Raw genomic sequence first — 22,120 nt, forward strand, 5'->3', positions numbered from 1 at the left:
TCCTGCACCCCTCTGCTGGCAGGAACCAGTCTGATCTGTGTCCCTGCTGGGGCTCACGGAACTTCTCTGTTCACTTTTTCACTGTTGCAAACAAAGAAGCAGACAGTGGCCTTGTCCGTATTGCAGCATCGCATTTTAATGGGGGTAGAAAAAGCATGGTGTTCGCGGGCACCGCTGGCCTCTGGGGCAGCCTTCCTCATGCCTGCCCTGCCCTGCCTGCTCTACCAAAGGTCCAGCTCCTTCTTGATGTGGTCATCCTGCCCTCTTTGCCCTCGCTGAAGTCCCACCTGCTGCTCGACACCCCATCTCCCTGTGTCTCCCAAGTCAGCTTTCCCAGGGTGTCTGAGTGCCCTGCCCACCTCGCCATTGCCGCCACATTGGCCCCAGCCAGGGGCTTCTTGGAGAGGGGGGCACACTCCACCACTTTGCAGCCTGTGTTCCTTCCACTTCTGTGTGTCCAGAATGGGCCACCTGTCCGCTACAGCCAGGCCTGGGTCAGGGCCCTCCACCTCCCATCTGCGTAGGAGTCCCTCACCAGGCTCACTGCGTCTTCTCCTCCCCAGCACCTTTCATCGAGGGCAGGAGGCCAGGGCACCTGTGTGTTACAACTCCCCTTCCCGGAAGCCTTCCCTGGGGTCCTGGGCATGCCCTGCCAGACTGGGCACTGTGGCTGGGAGCCCCAGCACGCTGGGAGGAAAGGCCCTCAGGCCAGCTGGCAGCCGGGCCTGCGTCTGGATCCAGGCCACCGACACTGGGCAGCCTCTTTGCTCACCCCTTCAGCCTTCCTGAGGCTGTAGCGAGGAGGGCGGCAGGGGCACGGCATGGCCTGAGGCTTGGGCAAGCAGGCGTCCGCCCCCTCAGGCTGGTGGGGGCCCTGCCACGTCCCACTCACAGTGTACAACTAAACCGTTAGTCTCTGTGGGCCAGCCTCACTTCCCGTTCCTTCTTCCTCCTGGGGGAGGCCACCAGGCACACAAGCTGGCCCCAGTCCATCTGCTGCTGCCTTGGGCCCCTCTGGCTTCTGAACTAGGTGGCTCCCCCTGCACCCCGGGAGTCAGCCAGCCCCTCAGGACTTTAGCTTCAACCTGAGCACACTGCACCTGACCTTCCAAGCACGTCTTCACCCAGCCAAAACTTCACCAGCTGACAACGAATCTCGCCACCTGCCCACGTGCCGGCATCCTCCCCAGGGTTTCTCTTACTGAGAACGCCGGCACCTGCCCTGCCTGGGAAGAAGTAGAGATGGACTAGGGCTGTTCGCTCCAGTCCCCAGAACCTGCTGATGTGAAGGTCCCCAGGCCTGCGTGTCCCACCAGCAACACGTCTGCTCTATAGCCCAGCTTTCCTTTCTCCAAGCCACCCCCATACAGAGACTTCCCAGAGAGACCTGCCCAACGGCTCTTTAATCCACGTCACCCCAGGGGCCGGCCTATCTGCAGCCCCTCTCCTTCTGCGATTTTCTTCCATGCCCAGGTATCAGAGACATATCACAGCCCTGGTGGGAAAAGGTGGTGTCCTGGGAGACAAAGTTTACACAGCGTGACCACTGGGATCCAAGCTGCACGGCAGGGCGTGCACCTGCGCCCCAAGTTCAAGGATGGTTAGAGGAGAGAACACTTTTACTGGAAAGAAAGGCAGAAAAGAGAAGGAGGAAGAAAAGTTAAAAGGGAGAAATGAGAAAATACAGAAAAATAAAGATGGATGAAAAGAGAACTTAACCTCTCCCCTGTCACTCACTTGTTCCCTCAAATCATCACGGAGCGCTCAGACAGGAATCCCGAACTAGCCCTGGGAACAGACTCGTGGAGGAGGCAGCTCTGGGTAAGTAAAACAGGCGGGCCCTTGGGGGCTGTTCCTGACCTAAGACCCCTCCTTGCTGTGTGCCCCCTGGCCAGCTATGGGGTAAATCGGAGGTGGCGGCAACACCCCGGTGGCCTCCACCACGCCAAAGACACATCGTCCAGTATTGTCGTGGGGCCGCAGATGTGTCTATTTTCACTGAAAGTACAGAAATCACTTCTGAGAAGCTGGCATGGTGGCTAGGGCCTGGCCTGTGCCTCTGCCCCAAGTGGACACGAGCCCTGAAAGGCTGAGTGGGAGGCCAGGTGCAGTGGCTCACGCCTGAAATCCCAGCACTTTGGGAGGGCAAGACGGGAAGATTGCTTGAGTACAGGAGTTCAAGACCAGCCTGGCCATCATGGCAAAACTCCTTCTTTGCCAAAAATACAAAAAATTAGATGGACGTGGTGGCATACACCGGTGGTCCTAGCCATTCTGGGGGCTGAGGTGGGAAGATTTCTTGAGTCTGGGAGGTCGAGGCTGCAGCAAGCCCGGATTGCGCCACTGCACTCCAGCCTGGGCAACAGAGTGAAACCCTGTCTCAAGAAAAAAAAACAAAAAGAAAAGAAAGGCTGAGTGGGGTTGGGTGGGGGGTGGAGATCGCCCACCTGGAGCCCACCTGCTGGGAGCTCACACAGACCTCCTTGCCCAGAGCACACTGGGTGCCCACCAACTCCCAGGTGGAGCACGGGAGCCAGGCCACATGCCATCCTGGAGGCTATGAAGGGACTCATCACTGAGGTCTGTGCCAGAGCACTTAAGCACCTTATACTAATCTGCTCTCAGAACCACACAGAGATGCAGAATAAGAGGCCCCAGCCAAGGCTGCAACCCCTTCATCACAATTGTCACAAATCCACTGTCCCGTCTCCAGTTCACCTATTCCATGGTTGTTCCCACCGCCTTCCAAGCTCAGCTCTCCCTGTCACCTGCCCCTCCGCCAGGCCCACCAGCCTTGACCTATGCCACTAATGGGCTCGCAGCTGGGAGGTCTTCAGCTCTTTTTCCATTTCTGTTTTCTCCTTTCTTCATACTTAGCTTAAAAAGCTCCCAGCACTTTAGGGGGCAGCCCATGAATCCAAACTCCCCAAGAAATTCTACAAGAGACATTTAGCAATGTCACCTGCACCGGCTGGCAAATGACCTTCACTTGAGAGTTATGTGTCCAGTCTTCCAAATACACTTCTCTAGGATGTGAATCCTTGTGTCATCTGAATTGAATCCTGAAGACTACAGACAGTTCTCCAACGCTGAATGCTACATCAACAATCATGGGGGGGAAGGTGATAACACATCTTCAATTTTGCTTACGATTATCTTCATTTTAACAACTTTGCTCAATATCCCCCAAATCCTTGGCCAATAAACTGCTCTGGTACTTTGTTTTTTGAAAGTGTTCACTTTGTTCCCTTTCTCCGTAATCAATTCCTTTTAACCAAAACCTTTCACCTCTTTCGAAGTCATTGGCCTATGAATCCTAACACTGGCCACGTAATCAAGAAGCCACCCATAACACAGGTCCATATGCCCTTTGAGCAAACCTCCCCACCCCTGCACCCCCAATCCTGCAGAGCTGAGACAGGCAGGTGGCCGAGGAAAGCAGGTGAAAGGTCAGCTTAATACACCGTGCATTGCTAGGTTTCAAAACATGCCCAAGGAAAACGGAGATATGGGAATTGTCTCTGTAATATAAAACAAACAATAAAACTTGATACGTGACAACGGACTTCCAAGAAAATGGTCTTTATAGCAACTGAAATATGTAAATAATTTCTGAGTGGGGCAGAAGTCTTTTAACAGCCTTGCAATCAACAGGTATGGAGATACTAATAGATAGGTGGGTGGGAAGGTAGGTAGGTAAGACATAAAGATTCCTTTTTGTGCTTTTAGTAATAAAGTTACAGAACGTTCCTTTTTTTTTTTTTTTTTCTGAGATGAAGTTTTGCTCCATCACCCAGGCTGGAGTGCAATGACATGATCTCGGCTCACAGCAACCTCTGCCTCCTGGGTTCAAGTGATTCTCCTGCCTCAGCCTTCCCAGGAGCTGGGATTACAGGCATGCACCACCACGCCTGGCTAATTTTGTATTTTTAGTAGAGATGGGTTTTTACCATGTTTTACCATGTTGACCAGGCATGAGCCACTGCTCCCGACCCAGAACATTCCTTTTACCAAACCCTTTGGCATATGCTAGACAATGTGACCCATATATATTTTTATATTGGTGTATTTGACTAGCATTAGATCATTTAATTCCACTAGCACCCTAGGAAATGGGTACTAGGGCTATCTCCATGTACTAATGAGAAAACCAGGGCTTAGATGTCAAGAAACTTGCCCAGTGTCACAGCCAGCAAATAGCAGGGCTGGAAATCAAACCCAGGTCCAGGCCAGGCGCGGTGGCTCACGCCTCTAATTCCAGCACTTTGGGAGACCGAGGCGGACAGATCACCTGACATCAGGAGTTTGAGACCAGCCTGACCAATATGGTGAAACCCTCTCTCTATTACAAATACAAAAAATTAGCTGGGCGTGGTGGCATGCACCTGTAGTCCCAGATACTAGGGAAGCTGAGACAGAAGAATTTCTTGAACCCGGCAGGTGGAGGCTGCAGTGAGCCGAGATTGCACCACTGCACTCCAGCCTGGGTGACAGAGTGAGACTCTGTCTCAAAAAAAAAAATAAAGAAAAAAAAAGAAACCAGGTCTAACTCCAAAACTTATACTCTTAACCCCCAAAGTAAAGTGGTAGGTACTACACAAAAAGTTCTACTTAGGATTCCTAAAGTTACGACACAGATATAAAATTAGGTCACTGTTGTAACCAAAATGATGAGATTGCAGCCAGCAATAAAACTCCAGTAAGTACAAACACCATCAGTGCCAACTGTAAAATTATTCACATGCTGCAGTCTTCCCACTAGCATTGCACAGTGCCCATGCACACAGCAGCAGGCTCTGCCTTCTATTCAAACCCAGCTAACAGCTGCCCATCTCCTCCAGCAGTAAACAACTGTGTTGGAAATCCTCTGAGAAAAGGTTACCCATGGGAAGCGACAGCTTAGCGCAGCAGGAATGCCAGGCAGGGCCTCTAGGAACAGAGAAAGTGTGAGGCTGGATGACATGGGCCCTATCCCTGGAAAAACTGGAGAAGGCACTGTAGGCAGGGTCAGAAGCAGTGTCTCTGGCGAAGGGCAGGGCAGTTATCTTATCATCTACAACACATTCTTGGATGCCTGGGTGACCAATGCCTGGGAAGGTTCTGCTTCGCTAGAAAGCTAGTGCCAGCCTCCGGGACTGGCTCCAGCTCGGGGAAACCACCTTCACAACATGCATGATTTCCAAGGTGGCAAAAATCTGACCTGGCCTCCGCACTGCTGCCTAAAGAACTTCAAGGGAAGTACCAGGAAGGCTCTGGGAGGACATCAGCAGCCCAGGGGTTTCCCTAGAACTAGGACGCACGTGCAGTAAATTTCATGGCTCTTCTGAACTGAGATGCAGGCAAAAATTAGCAATAATGGGAAGGAAAAAAAGCAGCAGCTCCTCTTCTCTGGGCAAGTGTGGGTGTGTGCTCTCTGCACTGTAGAAGCCACATCGTTATTCAATTGCAGATGTGCACATCTGTAATGGTGCCCTTGTACTTTTCCAGTAAATGTGTATACACACAAATAGAAGTTATTTCCCAAACTTGGCTGGGGATGTTGGCTCATGCCTGTAATCCTGGCACTTTGGGAGGCAGAGGTGGGCGGATTACCTGAGGCCAGGAGTTCAAAACCAGCCTGGCCAACATGGTGAAACCCCATCTCTACTAAAAATACAAAACATTAGCTGGGCGTGGTGGTGGGCGCCTGTAGAAGGAGAATTGCTTGAACCCGGGAGGCGGAGGTTGCAGCGAGCCAAGGTCTCACCACTGCACTCCAGCCTGGGCAACAATAGCGAAACTCCATCTCAAAAAAGAAAAAAAAAGAAATCGTTTCCCAAACCTGATGGAAGCACCTTAGAAGTGAGAATGTGAGACTCACCTTACGTTTTTTGGAGGGTTTCATGTACAAGAGAGGTGAAGGAATTTCATTATTATTTTTTTTTATAAGACAGGGTCTTGTTCTGTTGCTGAGCATGACCTTGAACTCCTGGCTTAAGAGATCCTCTTGCCTCAGCCTAAGCTGGGACTACAGGTGTGCTCCGCTACGCCCAGCCTAGAGCTTTCAATATGAAAGGTTGCATCTTGAATTCATGACTGATCATTCAATATTCACACGATTTAAATTAGCCACACAGTGAATTTCCTGTACTGAAGTTTATCGTAATGGACTATTCACATTTATGGGGTCAATATAATGGGTTGTCAGGTTATAAAAGGAATTCTGGGCTGGGCACGGTGGCTCACGCCTGTAATACCAGCACTTTGGGAGGCTGAGGCGGGTGGATCACCTGAGGTCAGGAGTTCAAGACCAGTCTGGCCAACATGGTGAAACCTCATCTCTACTAAAAATACAAAAATTAGCCGGGTGTGGTGGTGGGCGCCTGTAATCCCAGCTACTCGGGAGGTTGAGGCAGGAGAATCGCTTGAACCCAGGAGGCGGAGGTTGCAGTGAGCCGAGATCATGCCACTGCACTCCAGCCTGGGTGACAGAGTGAGACTTCGTCTCAAAAAATAAAAATAGTAAAATAAAAGGAATTTCGGACTGGGTATGGTGGCTCATGCCTGTAATCCCAATACTTTGGCAGGCGGAGGCAGGAAGTTCGCTTGAGCCCAGGTATTTGAGACCAGTCTGGGCAATGTAGCAAGACCCCATCTCTACAAAAAATACAAAAAATTAGCCAAGTTGTGGACAGTGCATGCCTGTGGTCCCAGCTACTTGCGAGTATCGCTCGAGCCCAGGGGTTTGAGCGTGAGCTATGATCACGCCCACTGCACTCTAGCCTGGATGACAGAGCGAGACCCGGTCTTACCAAGTACTGTAAAAATTAAGCCAATTCTGGGTGGATCACTTGAGGTCAGGAGTTTGAGACCAGCCTGGCCAACATGATGAAACCCTGTCTCTACTAAAAAACAAAAACTAGCTGGGCGCAGTGGTGCATGCCTGTAATCTCAGCTACTTGGGAGGCTGAGGCAGGAGAATCGCTTGAACCTGGGAGGCGGAGGTTGCAGTGAGCCGTGATAGCGCCACTGCACTCCAGCTCGGGTGACAGGGCGAGATGCCATCTCAAAAAGAAAAAACTCAAGCCAGTTCAAATTTAGACCTTATAGTGCACCATGTCAATAAGTAATGATTAGATAAATACAGACAAATATGATCTTAGAAAAAAAATTGGGAAAATCCACAGAGATTCACAATTTTATAAAGAAGATATCCAACGTATTGACAGACCCAGTTCTCTGACCTAGCTATTCAGAAGCCCACCAGAAGGTAAACGGCTGCTACTTCTTTCCCACTGTGCCTGCCCTGCCTCCAGCCAGCATCGGCACTCGGGCAGGAGCTCAGACTGCAAGGAGGAGACCTGCACCTGCCCAAAGGACATCCTAAACCCCCTCTTCGTACCAGTATATTGTTCCCACAAATGTCCCTAAGACAACAGGAGCGGTGTCCCCTGTATCTCCCATGCATATTCTTCACCTTTGCACAGAATATAACAACTTGAACTTCTAATTCCAACTGAACTTGAACTGAACTTCTAATGTGGGGACTGCAAAATACATTGGTGTCCCTAAATCCCACCTGCAGCCAGGACATTATTTGCTAGAACCTGTATTTACTTCACACACTCAAAACTCTCTTCACATCTGACCTCTGACAGGATCCTCACAAAACTCGTGTGACACGGAATGACAGGTGTCAGATCCACCACTTTACAGATGAGGAAATGGAAACCCAGAAACCCTAGAGGTGGATTCAGTGCCACATCCAGTCTGCATGGGGTAGGGAGTGGGGGCCTCCAAAACCCAGGCCCTCTGGCTGCCCATTGGTCTGGGAAGCAGCCTGGGAAAGGGAAAGAAAACACACAGTTCTGGGTTCAAATCTCAGCTCTACCAGTTACTCAGACCTATGACTTTGAGCAAGTGTTTGCCTCACATAAAGTATGCAGGATGCCCTTACCTCCTCCAGCAAACTGCAGGAGGACGTGGCAGCCAGCTCTGACACCTGTTAGGTCTTTACTGCGGGAACACGTTCTTTGTCCCTTTCCCACTGTAGCCCTGTGGTGCCAATGCAAACCCTTTAGGAATGTGGATTTCTCTTCCTACCTGTTTTACCCCCACCTCATGCCAAATCTCAAGCCAGCATTTGATACCCTCTAACTTCGATGTATACCTTTCAGCAATTTGTCGTTGTATTTTGCGCAAACTGTACTGGACATCACATCGCACCACTGTGTGTATTTGAAGAAGTATAAAGAACCAGGAAGCCCGGTGTGGTGGCTCATGCCTGGAATCCTAATGCTTTGGGAGGCCAAGGTGAAAGGGTCACTTAAGGCCAGGAGTTCAAGACCAGCCTGGGCAACATAGTGAGGCCTGTCTCTACAAAAAATATAAAAAATTAGCCAGATGTGGTGGCATATGCCTGTGGTCCTAGCTATGCAAGAGGCTGAAGAAGGAGGATCCCTTGAGCCCAAATGGGAGATTACGTTGAGCTATGATGGCACCATGGCACTGCACTCCAGCTTGGGCACCAAGGCAAGATCCTGTCTTGAAAAAAAAAAAAAAAAAAAAGTCCTGGCGCGGTGGCTCAGGCCTGTAATCCCAGCTCTTTGGGAGGCTGAGGCAGGCAGATCACCTGAGGTCAGGAGTTCAAGACTAGCCTGTCTAACATGGTGAAACTCATCTCTACTAAAAATATAAAAATTAGGCAGGCATGGTGGTATGCACCTGTAGTCCCAGCTACTTGGGAGGCTGAGGCAGGAGAATCGCTTGAACCTAGAAGGCAGAGGCTGCATTGAGCCGAGATCACACCACTACACTCCAGCCTGGGCAACAGAGTGAGACTTCCTCAAAAGGAAGAAAAGAAAAGAAAAGAGAGAAAGAAAGAAAAATGAAACAAAATCTCCAAGAAAAGAAAGGGAAGGAAGGAAGGAAGGAAAGAAGGCAGGCAGGCAGGCAGGCAGGCAATAAAGAACAAAGAAAGCAAACCTCCATGTATTAAAACTTTTTCAGGGCACCAGAGGAGATGACAATTGGCAAATCAGGGATAAATGCTTTTATAAATGAAGAATCATTTTATAAAAAGTCAAATTTCAGTGATAGCATATGACAGTTTCGTCTCTTCTCTTTTCTTTTTTGAGACAGAGTCTTTCTCTGTCAACCAGGCTGGAATGCAGTGGCGTGATCTCAGCTCACTGCAACCTCCGACTCCTGGGTTCAAGCGATTCCCCTGCCTCAGCCTCCCGAATAGCTGGGATTACAGGCGTGTGTCATCATGCCCAGCTACTTTTTTGTATTTTAGTAAAGACGAGGTTTCACTGTGTTGGCCAGGCTGGTCTCGATCTCCTGACCTCATGATCTGCCCGTCGTGGCCTCCCGAAGTGCTGGGATTACAGGCGTGAGCCACCGCACTCGGCTGACGGTTTCTCCAGGGCATCAGAACACAGTGTTAGGAATGCTGTCTGTGGTGACTTAATGTGACTCATGACCACAGGACCTCCTGAGTGAGCCAGGGCTGGTGGGCGAAGCAGATGTCACTGCAGAGAGCTAGCAGCTTGCTGTGGGGAGAGAATAGGGACATGGTTTTGGGTCCAGATGTTCTCAGCCACAGTAGCAGCGTGAAGGAAGGTGCATTGAGGGGGGACCCAAATGCTCCTCTGCTCCCTGCCTCCCTCACAGGAACTTCCCATAACACAAACAGGAATAACAGTGCCCCTCGTCAGGCGGTTGTGGCAATCCAGAGTGGAAAAAGGGTGCCTCAGGCAGGGCGAGGGAGCTTATGCCTGTAATCCCAGTGCTTTGGGAGGCTGAGGTGGGAGGATCGCTTGAGGCCAGGAGTGCACTATGATTGCGCCACGGCACTCCAGCCTGGACAACACACAGGCTGGACAACACACTAAAGAAAAAAAAAGGAAAAGAAAGGATGTCTCAAATGTTCTGTCATTCCTTCAACACATATCTGAATGTCTCTGCTCTGGGCCACTGAAATAATGAGGAAGGTGAGTGTAAGGGTGAGTTAGGAAGAAGTAGCAGCACTTAGCCCTGGCCGCATGTGGGGGCTTAGGGAACAGGAAGAATGCAGGCTGGCTTTCCGGCTCCTGGGCTGGGTACCACAAACCACCAGCATCAGGAGTATGAAGCCTTCCTTTCTTAACCTAAATAACTTGGTGTCCAACACCTAACCTATATCCCTCAGGAAGCAGAGCGGTACCCACCCCACTGCCCAACCCTCCAAGGTGACCGTGACCCTCCTGCACACCCTGGAGAGGCACGCCTCACCCAGCAGCATGATTTCTTTCATTGTTAACTTCCAAAGACGTTCCTGGACCGAAGAACGATCCTCACACAAAAAAAGGCAAAGGCAGACACTTCTGAGGCTGTCAAGTTACCCAAATAGGGTAGCTGGCCTCAGCCCAGGGCCTGCTGGGGATCCAACCTTCATCCGACATTTGGATGGGGTAAAAGTTGAAATTTACACAAGGTAACAAATATTTGAAGCTAGCAAGCAGAAAAAAGTCCTTACTTGTGTTAAGCAATCAATTTGTTTAAAAAACATATCCTGTACATGTCGTCAAAGGAACTGGTAATGGTGGCATCTGGAGAGGGGAACCAAGTGAGAAGGACACTACTCTGTATCTGCACCTTTTAAAAAAAAAAAGAAATAGAGACAGGGTCTGGCTGTCACCCAGGCTGGAGTGCAGTGGTGCAATCATAGCTCACGGCAGTCTCCACCTCCTGGGCTGAAGCCATCCTCCCACCTCAGCCTCCTGAGTAGCTGGGACCACAGATGCACTCCACCAGGCCCTACTAATTGTTTGTAGAGACAGGGGTCTGGCTCTGTTGCCCAGGTTGGTCTCGAATTCCTGGCCTCAAAGCAATCCTCTCACTTTGGTCTCCCAAAGCACTGAGATTACAGGCGTGAGCCACGGGGCCGGGCCCATTTGTGCCTCTTTAACTTTGCATTGTGTGCTTATATCGCTTATTTGTAAAAACAAAACAAAAAAATGTCTTCACAAGAAAAGCTCAAGACTGGCAGAAGAAAAGTGAGGCCTCTTTAAAGTGTGTTGGAGAGGATCTCTCCAACACACTTTAAACAAACAATCTCGAACAGCCATTTTAATTCTTAAAGCACCAATTCTTTCGGAATTCAAGTTCAGGCTTCCACCAGCAACAGAACTCTGGCCTGCCAATAATAACCATGCAGAGTGACTAAACATTTTTTCCAACAAAGGAAAAAATGCAAACGATCAAAGTGCAGAAGCAGCCCTTGGCCCGCGCAGGCTCCGGTTTCCGCCTCCCGCCGCCGCTGCCACCGCCCCTGCGCCTTTAGATTTCGGGCAGCAAGTTTAATTGCTCGCTTGGAAAGCGTCCTCGGAAGGGCACCGCCAGCAACTGCGGCTTCGCGCCCCGCCCCTTCCCCCAAGCCCCGGGCGGGCGTCACGTGACGGCTGAGAAAAGTAGGGGAAAGGTCAGCAGCAGCCCCGCCCCCGGGCTGGCGCGTCCCAGGCGCTCGGATCCTGTTCCACCCGCCGTGCCCACAGAGACCTTCCGGAGCGAGTTGGCGCGCGTCCCTGTGGCCACCCCAGCGACAGCGGGAGAAATGCAAAGCACCTCTCCGTGGGAAGGTCGAGCCCTGCGGTGCCCAGCTGTGGGGACAGCTCGGTTCTCAGTGCTTCTGATGACAGATGCTGCATCCAACGAGCCAGAAACGCAGGCACCGCGCTCAAGAGCCCAGGGCGCGTCTAAAAGGGGCTCACTGTGAAGCCCCAGTGAAAACTGAGGTGTTTTTATGAATGAGCACGCGGGGCCAGGGTTGGGTAAGGGCAGGCCCTCGTTCCAGGACTCCCCGGAGGCCCAGCTTGACCGCTCGGTGACCACTGGTCCGGGGCCGGGGCCAAACGCAGCAGCCGCAGCAGCATCGGAAGGGACCCAGTTTAATTATCTTCCCCTCCAGGGTAGGCGGCTTGTTTTTAGTACCAACTCGAAACGTTATTTTGGCCTGTGCATGATGCCAATTTCTGCCACTTTGAAACAAAGTGTGTGCACTCCCAAACCTGGCCCTTTTTATTGTTTGATTCCAACTGTTAAGATAGAGTTCAAGTGCAAGGTCTAGGCTAGCATTGGTTCACAGGAAGGAAACCAGTAATTTACATGCGAAAAGCAGTCCACAGGCTCTTGGTATTGAGGCAAAACCAATCCAAAGAACCAGCTGTGAATGCTGATGGTCCCCAAACCAACTGACAGCTGGATGCTCGCTGGCCTCAGCGGTGTGCATTCTCAGCGACACTAATGTCCTCAATTTATTGCTACGTTCACTCGGTCAGAGTCGCCTTAAAGAATTTGGAAAGGCCCGGGGGTGGGGGTGCTTCCTGGCTTAAATAAAAGACCAGTGCTCAGCCATTTTTTATTCACTTGGTTTGTGGCTTAGAATGAAATAAACATGCTTGCATATCTGGAATGACCAGAAACCGGACACCTGTGGAAGAAAATGGTGTAACAAAATACACCGTTGCAAAAGGTAAAACCGATTTTCATTTTATTCGGTAACTTACAAAGTTACCGGCTTCCTACTAAAATCCGCCCTTAAATATTTTATAACACACGGAGCCGAGAGGAACCGAAAGCCTGTGCCGAGTTGGGAATAGTAACTTTGTTATGTATTTAACCTGGTAGTTAGTTGGGATTTTTAACTCTCTGAGTTGTTTTCTTTTTTTAAAGTAAGATCAGCCCTCATCTTTGAGTCCCGCGGCTTTAACGAAAGCCAAGGGCGGATTTACATTATAAAGACGCTGACCCACGGCCTTTCCTGACAAACCGAAAGAAGCCGGCTGTTGGCTGGCCGCGGCGGTGGCTCCGAGAAGGGGCTGCCCCGCGTGGCCCTGACCGCACCGTCGGGCTCGCAGGCCAAGTTCGCCAGGACACGGCCACGTGACACCCCCACCCTCCCGCGGCCCCACCGCTCCCAGCCCGGCACGACCTTGGGCACGTGCTCCGCGCCCACCTGCCCTTGACCCAGCGCTGCACGGGAGAGGCTGCGGGGCGCTCCCAAGCAGGCACTGGGCCCGGCACCCTCATCCTGCTCACGGCAGCGCTCGGACCGCGCCTGGAGTCCCTGCGCCAAGGGCGTGTCCCGACGGCTGCACTGCGAGGGCTGGCGTGGGCAGGGGGACCCGGGAGAAGGACGCTGGGATGGGGTCAGCGGCGCCCTGCCGAATCCCGAGGGCCGAGCATCCCTCCCTCAGCCGCACTGCACCTGCCCGCAGGTGACCGACCCACGGGCGGACCCCCAGACCCAATCCTCTCCAGAGCCAGGGTGGGATGGGCAGGGACAAGAGCCGGAGGCCCTACTGGCCCCGGGCGAACGCATCCTGGAAAGCATCTAGAGCGTCCAGCATCCCTCCCACGGCCACCCGCAGGCTGACCGACCCCCGGGCAGACCCTCAGACTCAATCCAGCCCGGGGCGGATTAAGGAGTGGGAGACAAGGGAGCCGGTGGCCTCGTTGGCCCCGGGCCGGAGGCGTCCAGCCAAGTCCGGAGGGCCGAGCATCCCTCCTGCGGCCGCAAGGGACCCGCCTGCGGAGGGACCGACCTCCGGCGGACCCTCAGACCCAATCCCCTGCGGGACATGGGGAGCCCCGGCCTCTCTCTGGGTTCAGGATCTCCACAACCCCGCCGTCCGGGGGGAATACCGGGGTTCCTCTCGGCGCCCCGGTTCCGGCGGCGCCCCCCACCCGGTCCGGTTCCCGGCAGCCCCGAGCCCCGCCCGTCCCCGGCCCCCGCAGCCCGCAGGGCCGCCCCGCCACCCTTCCCACCGCGCGCGACCGGGCCTCACCGAGTCAGCTACGGAGGTGCGGCGGCGGCGGCGGTGACGGCGGCGGCGGCGGTGGAGTGAGCGAGCGGCCAGCGGGCGCCGGGGAAGGAGGGCCGCGGGCGAGGCCGAGCGCACCCGACGCCGGCAGCAGCGGATTGGCTGAGGCGGGTCCGGCTGCGGCGCCTGCAGGCGGGTGACTGCCGGAGCGCGGAGGGCGGGCCCGGGGCCTCGGCGGGGCGGGGCGTCCGCGGGGCGAGGAGGGGAGGGAAACTGAGGCTCGCGCGGGTGCTCGCGTCCTCGACCTCTGCCGGAATGGGGTCTAGGACCAGATTCCTCACCCTCCGAGCCTCAGTTTCCTCATCCGTAAAACAAGCCATCTCGTGGAGGCAGTGCGCATAAAATCGCTTAGCTCCGTGCCTGGTTCATGCTCGCGACTTATCTATCGGCATTGCCCCGTGTAATGCTCCAGGCACCCCCTGACGGTATTCACCCCCGACTCCTTTATGCAGACAAGGGTCGCGGGCCAGGAAATAAGTTACCCCACATCACCGAGCTGAGGAGCAACCGATCCACAGGGAGTGGTGGCGCGCGCCTGTAATCCCAGCTACTCAGGAGGCTGAGGCGGGAAGACCGCTTGAAGCCAGGAGTTCGAGGCCAGACTGGGCAACGTAGCGAGACCCCGTCTCTAAAATAAAAGCGGGGGGAAGTGATAGATCGGACATTGGGCCCAGATCCGATTCCACAGCCCATGCCCCAAATCAGACCTTATACCACGAGTGACCGTCATCGCGATCCAGAGGCAGCGTGGCTCCTCCTCATCTAGCTAGGATAAAAATGCCTCACTTGGGGGGCTTTGGTGAGATTTACTAAAATAATTCTTCCAGCGTCAAGAACATAATAGGTGCTGGGAGAGGAGTAGCTGGAGCCCAGGGCAGAGTGACCGAGAGACCCTTGTGCTGGAGCTCGGGACAGGGGCCGGGAGCGGGAACTGAACATCCACCGGTCCCAGGAGTCTAGGGCGAGAGCAGCTGCAGGGGACCCGGGGGGGTGAGGGGGAGGGAGAGGGGCCCCAAGCATAAAAGGAGGGCCAAGGGGCTCTTACCGCCCGGGAGCCACCCCTCCCCTATCTTTGCCCGCAATGCTTCCAGGAGCGAGCTGGCGGCTCTGCATACAGCAGGTGCTCCATAAATGCACCGATTTTATGAACAAAGACTCTTTTAAATCTCTTTTATGAACCCTGCTCTTTTTAAGTTCGACCACTTCTTCTAGTTATGAAAAATCCATGTTTGCAACCATCCTTCTGTCTGTATCATTCGGTTGTTACCGCAGAAGAATTTAGAAGAGAAAATGAAAGTTCTCCTTTGATCCCGCCCCCATCACCGCTGCAATTAACTCTGCCTGCGGTTCCCGGGCTTGCTGTTTTAAAGGAAGGCTACGATGCAAGCTGTCTGTAAGGCTGTTTTGTTTTCACTTGCCTTACGTCGTAGACAGAGTTCTCTGTGGAGGGACGGAGATGACCACCGGCCTTCCCAAGGCCGCAAGAGATTTCCTTTGACTATGCTGTGATCTATTTGCGCGGCCCCCATTGGACAATTAGGCCCTCCTCCCCGCCCCCCACCCCACCATCGCAGGTATAAATAAAAGCTGCGTTGGCAGTCGATGTACCTCCTGGAGCTCCTGATTCTCCTGTAGCATAGATCCCTGGAGGGGAAGCAACCAGGCACGTGCGACATTTTGGTGACACAGGCCAAGCTACCATGCTGAAAAGCTTACCAACTTCCACTGCCACCCGCGCGTGCAAGCGGGGCCCTGTCTCCGATTATGGATTATTTTAATCTTTGCCAATCCTAAAAGGAGGGGTGGGGGAGGGAAGAATCTCTCATCTCTCCTTTTAATTTGCATTTCTTTGAGGTTAGAAGTTGGGGGTTTGTTCCCCTGCTGGAGCTTGTCTGGACCACGAGTGAGCCCAGGCACTCGACCCCCGCAGATTTCACCGCCCCAAAAGGCCGGTGGGCTGGGCCAGGGCACACGTTCCTGACGTGCGGCTGCACCCCACGAGCCCTGGCGGCTCTCGCGCTTGAGACTCTCCTTGCACGTGGGCCTTCGCGGTTTGCACTATGGAAGCTGGACTGTCATTCTCACCGCAAATGCCCTTCCCTCCTTTCCCTGGAACCTCAGCCGCCGACAGGTCCCCGCTCCAAGGTCACTTCCTCCCTCGCTCAGCGCCCCGGTGCGCGCCCAGCTGGGATTGGCCCCGCGCCCTGTCTGTTCCCAGGGTTCTTCAGCCTTGACAGTGCGCCCTTCCCTGCGCTCCGCCTCGGTGCCACCTGCAGGCCGGGCGGGGCAGGGACAGGGACCCAGTCTGTGGGGGCGCCGAGGCGCCACGCTCACCTGTGCCATGGTGGCTGGGCTCTCGGCAACTGCAACAAGCCCGCGCCGGCCTGCGACTGCAGCCGCACTGGGGAGGCCTTATTCCCCTCCCGCCGACCACGCTGCAGCTCTCCTGCCCGGGTCTGCGGCTCCCGCGGCGGCATAGCTGAGTTTATTAATAAAGAACCAGAGAACCAGGCCTCCCGGGGAGCTCCGGGCCTGAGCCTCAGTTCCCTGGGGCCAAAAACGTCTCCATGTCTGCCTCTGAAACTAGAATAATCTTTCTCAAGCCTTGTTTTTCTACAAATTCTGCCCCAGTTTGAATACTGTAGCAATTGCCTACCATAACTACAAGAAAACTTTTCTTTTTAATGCAGGTAATGTTTTTATTTATCTCTAAGATTTCTCTTTTTACTCAAAAAATACTTTTTTATGGAAAAATCCAAACCTTTTTATTCATTCATTCATTCATTTTTGAAACAGGATCTCTCTCTGTTGCCCAGGCTGGAGGGCAGTAGCAAAATGACAGCTCACTGCAGTGTTGACGTCCCAGGCTCAAGCAATCCTCCCACTCCAGCTTCCTGAGTAGCTAGGACCACAGGCAAGTCCCGCCACGCCTGGCTAATATTTTGAAAAACGCAAACCTTTGAAAAAAATTAACCAGAATAGTATAATAAAGGCCTATACAACCAAAGCTCAAGGTCAACCATTATGGAGCTAGGGCCAAGGTGTATGCCTGTGTTCCTACCCACTCCTGCCCAGTCCTACTGTTTATTTTAAAGCAAATTCAGAAATCCTACCGTCCACAAATTCCTTTTTTTGTTGTTGTTTGACATGGAGTCTTGCTCTGTCCCCCAGGCTGGAGTGCAGTGGCGCAATCTCACCTCACTGCAACCTCTGCCTCCAGGGCTCAAGCGATTCTCATACCTCAGCCACCCGAGTAGCTGAGATTACAGACGTGCATCACCATGCAGGGTAATTTTTGTATTTTTAGTAGAGACAGGGTTTCACCATGTTGACCAGGCTAGTCTCCAACTCCTGACCTCTGGTGATCCATCTGCCTTGGCCTCCCAAAGTGCTGGGATTACGGGTGTGAGCCACTGCGCCCAGCCCTCAAATTCTTGAGTACAAACCTCTAAAAGATAAATATTCTTAACTAAAAAATATGACCATACTATCATTGTCCCACCTAAAATAGATGAACAATTGTGACAGAAAATGGTAAACCCTGTTGCCTGCCAAGAGCACAGCTGAGTCCCCACTTGATCTCGCCAGCCTCATTTCTTGCTGGCAGCTCCCAGCAGATTCTGATCCAGAAGTGTGTACGATTTTTTGGAACTCAGCTCTGGTTTCCCCATAGGAAACAGTGTTGAAATCTCAGCATGGTGTGCTTCCCTCTCCTCTCCGAAGCCTGTAGTCCCTCTGACCTTGCACCTTGGGCCTCTAGGTGTTGAGTAAATATGGTCAGTTCCACTTTGCTGAGCCTGCATCACCAGGGTTTCCTGAGGACAGAATGGGGTGATGCAGACGAAAGCACCTGCACGCAGCAAGAGGATGTGCACGGAAAGGACTCAGAGCAACAAGTGCACTGTTTTCTTAACGGAACAGGTCTGCTCTGACGCGGGATCAGAACATATTCTTTTGTGGTTGTTTGTTTGAGATGGAGTCTTTCTTCATCACCCAGTCTGGAGTGCAATGGCATGATCTCGGCTCACTGCAATGTCTGCCTCCCAGGTTCAAGAGATTCTCCTGCCTCTGCCTCCCGAGTAGCTGGGATTACAGGCACATGCCACCATGGCTAATTTTTGTATTTTTACTAGAGACAGGGTTTCACCAGGTTGGCCAGGCTGGTCTCAAACTCCTGACCTCAAGTGATCTGCCCCCCTCAGTCTTTCAAAGTGCTGGGATTACAAACACGAGCCACTGCACCCAGCCCAGAATACATTCTATCCCGCTGCTCCTGGACGCTTTGGTGCCCATCTGTGCCTCAGTTTCCTCACTTAGAAGAGGACCAGCTGGGTGCGGAGGCTCACGCCTGTAAACCTAGCACTTCGGGGCTAAGGCGGGCGGATCACCTGAGGTCAGGAGTTGGAGACCAGCCTGACCAACGTGGTGAAACCCCATCTCTACAAAAAATACAATAATTAGCCGAGCATGGTGGCAGGTTACTATAATCCCAGCTACTCGGGAGGCTGAGGCAGGAGAATCACTTGAACCTGGGAGGCAGAGGTTGCAGTGAGCCGAGATCGCGTCACTGCACTCCAGCCTGGGCAACAAGATTGAAACTCAGTCTAAAAACAAAAAAACAAAACAACAACAAAAAAGAGGACCTTGACCCAGGGCACTAATGAGCAGCCTTTCACCACTCTCCCTCGTCCCTTCAGAGCTGCACTCCGCTCTGTTTCTTTTGCACCTCTTAGTCTCCAGCACCCTGGCTGGCCCATTGAGGCACAAGGAAGGTTGGCAGGGGTTGCCTTCCTGGGGAGGCAGCACAGTGAAGTAGCAAGAATGGAGGTCAAGAGAGGGTGCAGCAGGCCACAGGGCAAGAGCTGAGTCTGGCTAGCTGCATGGGTGCCTCACTGCCCATCTGGCCTCAGTTTCCTCACTTCAAAAAAAGAGGTGTGGTGGCTCACACCTGTAATCCTAGCACTTTGAGAGGCTGAGGCGGGTGGATCTCTTGAGGTCAGGAGTTTGAGACCAGCCTGGCCAACATGGTGAAACCCCATCTCTACTAAAAATACAAAAAAAAAAAAAAAATTCACCAGGCATAGTTGTTGGCGCCTGTAATCCCAGCTACTTGGGAGGCTGAGGCGGGAGAATCACTTGAACCCAAAAGGCAGAGGTTGCAGTGAGCCAAGATTGTACCACTGCACTGCACTCCAGCCTGGGCAACAGAGACTCCATCTCAAAAAAAAAGAGAGGACATTGACCCTGGGCACTAATAAGCAACCTTTTCACCACTCTTTTCTTTCTAATCTTATTCTGATTAGTTCATTTATTTGGAGAAGCAGTCATATTCTGGTGTTGGGAGTGTGAACTCCAGAACTACTCAGCCTGGGTTCAAATCCTGTCTCTGCCACTTACTAGCCGAGTGATCTTAAACCTCCCTGCACGTCAGTTTCCTCATCTGTAACATGGGAAAGAAATGGAAGCTGCCTTGCAGAGTTGTAATGAAGATGAGTAACTGACGGGAGTGCTTAGAGCATTCCCTGGTACACAGTAGGTGCCACATAAGCTTTAGCTGTGATTATTATTCCCCCTACCCCGTCATGAGTCCATGTTTCAAAAGCTATTGCCCTCCCAGATCAGAGAATGTTGGAAAAAAAGGAAAAAATATCTAAATGAATAAACAAACACTGTTGCCTATAAACAGTACATTTAATGGGGGAATAGCTAATTTCCTGGTGCATACAGCAGAAATATGCAAAACTGCCAGCTGGAGCCTACAACCAGCATAAAATTCATTCATTCCTTTCAAAGATGCCTATCAATAAGCACAGTGGCTGCCAAGACACCGTGTACTGCCAGCCAAGAACCAAAAAGCTGGGCATTTTGATCTATACACGTTAATTTCAGATAGATGAGGGGCCTTTTTAAGGCCGTTTGAAGTGGTCAGAATAGTTCAAAGGTCACTATTCCTCCCTCTTCAGTTTCCCCAGTCATCTCTGAGGCCCCCATCTACCCAGCCTACTTAGAGAGTATGCGTTCAGGCCAGGCCCTGAGCTTCTTCATGGGATCAGAGCAGCGTGCTGGGCCCAAAGCAGGCAATGCCTTAATGGATGCTATTGAAGTTGGTATCTCGACTCGCCCATCACCAGGGCCAGGGCAGTCTTGCTCCTGACCACTGTGCCGGCAGCCCAGACACTGGGACTTCATGCACAGGGAGAAGGTGACCCTCCTGTAGCTCATTTCAGCAGACACCTGAGTTTTTAAATGAGAGCGTTGGCAAAAGGTCTTCTATGTTAACGACATAAATCCTCCCCTTTGGAGGTGGAGGTAGAGGTAGAAGGAGAATGAGAGAGGCAGGTAATAACTTGAGTCTTTATAGTTTTTAAATTTGGAAGGGCCGGGGCACAGTGGCTCACGCCTGTAAACCCAGAACTTTGGCAGGCTAAGGCGGGTGGATCACCTGAGTTCAGGAGTTCGAGACTAGCCTGGCCAACATGGTGAAACCCCGTCTCTACTAAAAATACAAAAATTAGCCAGGCATAGTGGCACATGCATATAGTCCCAGCTACTTCGGAAGCTGAGGCAGGAGAATTGCTTGAACCTGGGAGGCGGAGGTTGCAGTGAGCTGAGATTGCGCCATTGCACTCTAGCCTGGGCGGTAAGAACAAAATTCCGTCTCAAAAAAAAAAATTTGAAACGGGGAGTCACTGACCCTTGGAAAACCTGATGATGGCTACAAATGCTATCCCTGGAAACACACATACACACACGCACACACACACGCACACGCACACATGCGCACACACACGCACACACATACAGTAAATAACTCCAGTCATGACCCTTCCAAGACCCGTCTATAGCCTCCTGCCCCACACAGGTTAAGAAAAAATATCCAAAACTTGGAAATAAGGCAAAAGCATGTCTGAATGTGATTTCAGTGTCACACTTGATCATTGCCTAACCGTCCCATTCAAGGATTCGCTCATTTTCTAGGGAACAGTAACTTGGACAAGGCCCCAGAGTCTGTGAAGTTACATGTGAGCTGGTAGATTTTTGTCCAACAGAAATTCAAAGGATTTCCAGTAGATAGAAAAAAGAATTCCCCAAGGTTATGATTTTATTGCCCTGCAGGACATTAACCAGTTCTGTAGCAATCTTATGGCAGCTTTCTTTTCTTTCCCTTTTATTCTTAAGATGGAGTTTCACTCTGTCACCCAGCATGGAGTGCAGTGGTGTGATCTGGGCTCACTATAACCTCTGCCTCCTGGGTTCAAGCATTTCTCCTGCCTCAGCCTCCCGAGTAGCTGGGACTACAGGTGCCCGCCCACTCAGCGGCTCTGTCTCCAGCCTGGCTCTCCTTTGAGCTCCCACCCTGCCACTCTGGCATCACCTTTCTGATCCCCTTAAATCCTCACTAGAGCCCACCCTCACCCCCCACCCCTACTGCCACCCCCAGAGAAATGACTTCATTCACTTGCTCCCTGGGGCCAAGTTACCCACCGGGAGAAGTCAAGTCTTGTTTGCCAGCAAAGCAGGGCCACAAAGAAAAGAAAAATTGGGGTGTGTGGGTGTGTGCGCATATGTGTTTTCTATGTCAAAGCAGCAAATAGGGCACGGTGGCTGACGCCTATAATCCCAGCACTTTGGGAGGTCGAGGTGGGTGGATCACTTGAGGTCAGGAGTTCAAGACCAGCCTGGCCAACATGGTGAAACCCTGTCTCTACTAAAATTACAAAAAAAAGAAAAAAATTAGCTGGATGTGGTGGCACACACCTGTAGTCCTAGCTACCTGAGAGGCTGAGGCAGGAGAATCGCTTGAACCTGGGAGGCAGAGGTTGCAGTGAGCCGAGATCATGCCACTGCACTCCAGCCTGGGCAAGAGTGAGAATCTGTCTCAAACAAAAAAAAAAAAAAGAAAGAAAGAAAGAAAAAGAAAAGAGAAAAAAGAAAGCAGCAAATACCTATCAGAACCTCGGTGGACTTTTTTTTTTTTTTTTTTGAGACAGAGTCTTGCTCTGTCACCCAGGCTGGAGTGCAGTGGCGCAATCTCGGCTCACTGCAAGCTCCGCCTCCCGGATTCACGCCATTCTCCTGCCTCAGCCTCCCGAGTAGCTGGGACTACAGGCACCTGCCGCCATTCCCAGCTAATTTTTTTGTATTTTTAGTAGAGACGGAGTTTCACCCTGTTAGCCAGGATGGTCTCGATCTCCTGACCTTGTGATCTGCCGGCCTCGGCCTCCCAAAGTGCTGGGATTACAGGCGTGAGCCACCGCACCTGGCCAATGGACTTT

At 52.2% G+C, this 22,120-nt stretch overlaps 1 protein-coding gene across 2 annotated transcripts in view; it reads right to left on the reverse strand.

The window, feature by feature from the left end:
• Nucleotides 1–13,944, reverse strand: part of CPT1A (carnitine palmitoyltransferase 1A) — a 100,950-nt gene extending 87,006 nt beyond the window's left edge. The window contains exon 1 of one of the 2 annotated variants that reach the window (XM_032153723.2): nt 13,809–13,944. The gene's annotated coding sequence lies outside the window, so the exon portion shown is untranslated. The remainder of the gene's footprint in view (nt 1–13,808) is intronic. The other variant, XM_058439033.1, reaches the window with a different exon arrangement.
• Nucleotides 13,945–22,120: the final 8,176 nt, after the last annotated feature.

This window comes from Hylobates moloch, unplaced genomic scaffold (assembly GCF_009828535.3).
Source record: "Hylobates moloch isolate HMO894 unplaced genomic scaffold, HMol_V3 SCAFFOLD_5, whole genome shotgun sequence".
NCBI lineage: Eukaryota > Metazoa > Chordata > Mammalia > Primates > Hylobatidae > Hylobates > Hylobates moloch.